Raw genomic sequence first — 6,164 nt, 5'->3', positions numbered from 1 at the left:
CCAATCAGCTAACCAGTATTTTCGCCACTTCCCAAAATTACTTCAACGGAAGGTTTGCTCCGCAAATCCATCTGGCGGAGTCAGGTTAGCTCAAACCTGCACTTATGATGCAATAACCATTCAATCTATTTTCTTTTTTCCAAAAAAGGGGTTTGGGGGGGGCTAGCTTCACGCAGCTGAAGCTCCTCCTATTTCCAGGATGTAAACACTCCTGCAGGGTCGCAGAAATCACTGCAGATACCGCGCTCAGCCTGAACGCACCATGACCCGAGGCGTCCCGTCCTTTTTTTAAAGTAAACACTTAAAGTTGAAACAAAGAGCAAAGGATTTTTATTATTTCAACTGGAGATTTGTTTTATGATGATAAAATTTAGAGAGAAATGATACAATCATTTTAAAATCTTGAAAAAAGAACACAGAACAAATGTTTGAAATGTCACTTTTAATTTTTATTTGTTTTCTGAAATGTTTTTCATTCAATTGAATGTTTTATTTTTTATGAACATTATTTCATATTCCTCAGTTCTTTTTTATCTCATTATTTAAAAGGTAGTTGATCAAGTAAATCAGCATTCAGAGTCAGAACGTCATTTTTTTCTTTTACAGCATAACTTTTTTTTTATAAGTCTCTTTTCAACATTTTTATTCCTTTTTTTTTTTACATGATTGAAAATAAAAAAATGTAAATACCAGGCTTGACATTCGAATAGAATACATTGCGTACAGTGTTAGGTACTTTGTACCTATTTTATTTTTATTTTTTTTTAACTTTCTCTCAAGTATTTGAACAATGTACTCAGATCCAGCATATTTATTGCATAAACTCATTCATTAGTTGAAGGAAGCCTCTCATCTATTTCTACTGCAATCAGAAATATCTTCATTGAAAACCTGTTTTTCTTTATTTTTTTGTAAAAACAAGCAGGAGAAGAGATCGTTTTCAGACGTTATACGTTCAGTTTGTTCTGAAACTACCTTAAACCGAGACACCTGTGTGCAGCAGGAGAACCACTGGGCTGATGACATGAACCCCTGCTAAACCTGTCAGAAAATTCCTCCTCCGACACAGAAAAGGAGGGAAAAGTGTTTGATCAACAGAGGAGAGGCTTCCTTTAAAAGGAACATTTACATCAAGTCAGTTTCGTCCTGCACATGCTTTTTTTTAAATGAATCAAAAACAGGAAACAACGGAAAACACTTAAATTCCAACAAAAATGGAAGTTAAAGACATAGAGAGGCCTCAGGTAAAGCTTTTTTAAGTTTCATTCATCCTGAAGACATATGGAGCAGATAATGCTGACAAAACCGTTTCTTAGCTTCAAAATTCTGCCTAAAAAAAAAAACGAACTTTAGTTACTAAAACTGAACAACAACTGAGCTTTCATTTGGAAATGCTGAGCCTAAACTAACTTTGATCGTTTAATATATCAGATTTTAAAAACGGGGAAATGAAACGTCAGGATTTCGTTGAGCTTTCAAGTCAGGAAAGCATCTTTAGAGCCAAAATAATCCGCCTCCCACAGCATCGCTGCGTTTTGCAGGAGCAAAAAGACGTGGCTATAATTAAGCTCACTAGGAATCGGGGATAAACCGTCAGATGAGATTTAGGCTAAAAGGAATCAATATAAAGCCTTTGTTCTTCCATTATAACCAAATTAAACATTACTGAATGGCTTTGGCTCATTTTGTCCAAACTGCTCCTTTTCTAGACAAATTAAATCTGCTTTGTTTACACAATAAACAAAGATGTGATTTATTCCTTAACTGAATCAAACAAAGATACATGATGGCAAATTATTTGTACGCACAGCATGGCACATATAAATATATATATATATATATACATGATGGCAAATTATTTGTACGCACAGCATGGCACATATAAATATATATATATATAAATATATGTACTGTGCAAGTATAAAACCAGTTTTTTTTGTCAAACCTATTTTTCCAAAATCCAATAAATGAAGCTCGGGTTGCCTTAGTGAGAGTCTCTGACTCAGACGTTAGTGAGCAGGTGTGTTAATGAAAAGCTGGACCTAGTACTTGCATAGGCTTTGCAGGATGTTCAGTGCATGCTTGTTAGCCTCCATGGATGCACCTACTGCTCTATTTATGATCACAGTTTTATATTTCCATGCAACAAACATGTCGTCTGTGGTTTTTCTGCTTGAAATGGCGACAAAACAGTATTCGGAAAGAGACATTTGCTTGATTTCTTCAACATGTCGTGTTTTTTTGTTTCCTCCTACACGATATTAAACACATTGGTGCGGTCTGAGGGGGCAGCTAAATACAGTTTAGACTGAAATATGACCTTCAAGTAAAGTTGGACGGATCCAGATCAACAGATTGAAACAATCGGGTTATTGATCTGAAGTTAGCTTCGACATTCTTGAAAATATATACAGCAGTATCATAATATTTCACATTGTATGTCTGGTTTTTATTACAAAATATTCCTGAGAAAGCTGCTCTCTGCTGATTTTTTGTCATTATGCCATTTTTAAAAGCATCTGATACAAAGAAAACTGCAATAAATAGCAACATAAAATGACACAGTTCAAGCAATCATTCAGCCACCCTGGTTGCATATGAACTAAATGCTACAGCTTACGTTTTGCAGATATGACATAACTTTTAAGTTTGCAAACCTCATTGAACTCCTGTTTCCAAATTTCAGAACCTGAAAGTCGTCGTTCTGCGCGCCGAAGCAAGATTGCAATTATTCCATCACATTAAAAGGTGCAAAGCTCACCTGTTTCCAGTATGACCACCAACAAAGCTAGATGTTTGTTCGTTTTACCCAGAATCCACCCTGATCTCAATATTTTTATAAACTTTCAATGCAAAAGAATTAGGAAATACTATCAGAGTATGTTTAGCAAAAATACTGCAATTCTAAAAAGACTTCTTTAGCCCTTAGCAGGAAAAATATTTTACATTTTTGTTTATTACTGCCAAGACATTTTTCAACATGATTTCCTGAACTTATTTAAGGAAAGCAAGCAGTTTGGGAGGAACGAATACATTCACACCGCACGCGCTTTGGGCAGCAGAAGCAGCCGCTTTACATGCTAAGTCAATGGTTGCTGCACATCAGGGCGCGTCATAAGGTCCTGCAGCGCCTCATGAGCTTCTGAGGAACGTGACGCGCTTCACAAGCAGCAGATACTGGAGTTGGAAAAACTGAACTGTAGCTTCTGGATGCGCCGCATCGGCCAATGAGAGAAGCTGATCTGGGAGCTGGCAGGGAGTCAGACGCAGCACTGCTGATGCAGAGCGCTATGATCACTCCTCTGAAACAGTTTATTAACGCCGTAAAATGTCCAAATATGTTGGCTTTTATTATCCTGGTGCCTGCAAGTTCGATTACGTACTTGAAAAACGCTAACATCTACTTCCAGCCGCCACCAACAGAAGGGGAAAACCCCCCAAGAGGCGAGCGGGCCTGAGGCAGCTGCTGCTGGGGATTCCCAGTGACAGCGCAGCGCCGGTATGTGGGGGTCTGAGCGGCTCCCACAGAGAAATAATCTTTGAAGGCAGGATGGTAATCTGGAGCAGCAGAAGCATCTGGACTCACTTTACTGGACGGCTGACCTTAATGTGGACAAGCCTTAAAAATAAAGCAGCAGAAGCTTTTTTGTTGCTCAAAGTGCGTGCGGCGTGAACGTAGCATTAGGCTACATAGTTGGACAGCGTGTCGAAGCTTACCCTCACGATAAAAGAACAAAAAAGCACAAAATACTTAAAATATCATCAAACTTCAGGTCAAACCAAAGCGTCTCTAGATTAAACCCAGATTCAAACCCATGAGCTGCTGCATATTTTCCTCCGAGCTCCGATCAACAACCTAGCTATGAGCTAATGTCCGATGCACTGGAAAAACAATCTAGAAATAAGTTAACATTTGCTAAATTAAGTGTATTTACCCTTAATTTGAGTAGGTAAGTTAGATAGTTTGCCAATAGGATTAGTATTTTTACTCTTAAAATAAGATCATTAGATAATATACACTTTAAATAAGAAAACACAATGCTTTGTCTAATTTTAAATGTAAATTGTCTTGTTCCATTGGCAAAATGTCTCTTTTACCTCCTCAATGCAAGAACAAATGCACTTATTTTAAGAAAAAATTACTTATCTAGATTTGGATTTTTTTTCCAGTGGTTTTAAGTCTGAAACAGCTGAATCAACATTTGCAGTCAGTTCATTATGAAGAGAAGAAGCTTTAAAAAGGATGATTTCACATCTAATCCAATGTTTTTATATATAAGGGCTTAAAACTGCACCACGTCTCTTTTGTTGCCCCATTTCTGCCCGTTAACCCAAACTTTAATCAGCTTCCTGCTGCCCAGGATTATTTCCAGACTGTGGAAAGGCTTCGATCACAGAAAATGACTCCACATCATTAGTTGGTGAAGCAGAGATGAATGCAGAGCATGAAAGGGTCAAACTCCACTTTTTCACTATGAAAAAAAGGGGAGATTTGAAAACATTAATTAAGGAGAAGCTCCGCCTCCTTGTTGTCCCACAACTTTGAAGCTGAATACAGCTTTGCTGATGTTCAAAGCACCGTCAGGAGAAGCTCATGGCTCAGAAAAACATGAAGAAATCATGCTGTGAAATTATGGAACCAAAAATAAGTTTCTCTGATATAAACTTTCCTTAATCTGTGTTTTCATCCAAACTGATCGTCTCTCCCAGTCATCCTTTCTTTTTTTTACTTTTTAAATCAACATCTCTGCCTCTTATGTCTTTTTTCCATCTAGTATCTCATTAATTTGCCGCATTTGAACAAATTAGCAGCTCAGACACGCAACTAATCTCATAAAATAAAATAAAAAGCTCCGTTCTGATCCTTTCTGCACTGCAAAAAACCATCTAGAATTAAGTAAACAAATTCTTAAATTGAGTGTATTTACCCTTAATTTTAGCAGATAATTAAGATGCTCTGCCGGCGGAATGAGTATTCTTACTCCTAAAACAAGATAATTAGATAATATGCACTTGAAATAAGACAAAGCAATTCTTTTTTTCTTATTTCAAATGTAAAATGTCTATTTCCATTGGCAAAGTATTACATTTATCTCCTCAATTCAAGAAAAAATGCACTTAATTTAAGCAAAAAATACTCCATTTTTTTGCACTGTGCAGAGACGATCTGTTCAATAAAACCAACAACTTCTTCTTCAGCTTCCTGAAACCAAACCTTTCCTGTTTTTGTGTTTATTACTTATTTTCAAACTACGTTTATGGTGCAGTAAGCAGCAGTATGGGGAAACGCCTGCCTGGTACCAGGAAACATCTGAGTTGATCTTATTTCACTAAAAATCTCCCTGCAATTCCAAAGCCTGTTTGACAGCAAAGAAACGAGCTCCTCTGAGTGCTGGCAGCAACATTTACTTTAAATATGTCTTTATTTTAGATCTAAAGCTTTATTTATGGATATCTCGAACGAGGTTCTCAAAGTGGGGGTCATGAAATGGTTTCTTGAATCATTGTGGAAGAATAAAGAGTATGGAAGTAAATAGATGTATTAATGTATCTAACACATGATTCAAGTATTAAATATACCATGAAAATCTGAAATGTAGCATTAAATACTTAAAATACATTTAAAATCGTGAATTTAATATCAGAAAATTAAGTTTGTATAAAAATGAATGTCAATATTAAATCAAAAGAGTGACATAATTTCTATTTTCAGACTTTTAAAAAAGGGCCAATCTGTTGTTTTGATATCTTTGGCGTCAGAAACTGAAATGTTTGGAAATCCTTGATCTAGATTTACCACTTTAGGCGAATAAAGTAAATACACTGCAAAAAAAAACAAAATATTTTTTCTTAAAATAAGTTCATTTGTTCTTGAATTGAGGAGGTAAAAGAGACATTTTGCCAATGGAACAAGACAATTTACACTTAAAATAAGAAAACACAATTACATTGTCTTATTTCAAGTGCATATTATCTAATTATCTTATTTTAAGAGTAAAATTACTCATTTAATTGGCAAACTAGCTCATTTACATACTCAAATTAAGGGTGAATAAACTTAATTTAAGAAATCTTTACTTATTTCTAGATCGTTTTTGCAGTGTAAAAGTTTTAATAATCAGAAAAATATTTCAATTCTCCTTTTCATGCCAGATTTCTCAGTT

This window comes from Cyprinodon variegatus, unplaced genomic scaffold (genome assembly GCF_000732505.1).
Source record: "Cyprinodon variegatus isolate N-32 unplaced genomic scaffold, C_variegatus-1.0 Scaffold415, whole genome shotgun sequence".
Taxonomy (NCBI): domain Eukaryota; kingdom Metazoa; phylum Chordata; class Actinopteri; order Cyprinodontiformes; family Cyprinodontidae; genus Cyprinodon; species Cyprinodon variegatus.
This window is presented reverse-complemented; position numbering follows the sequence as displayed.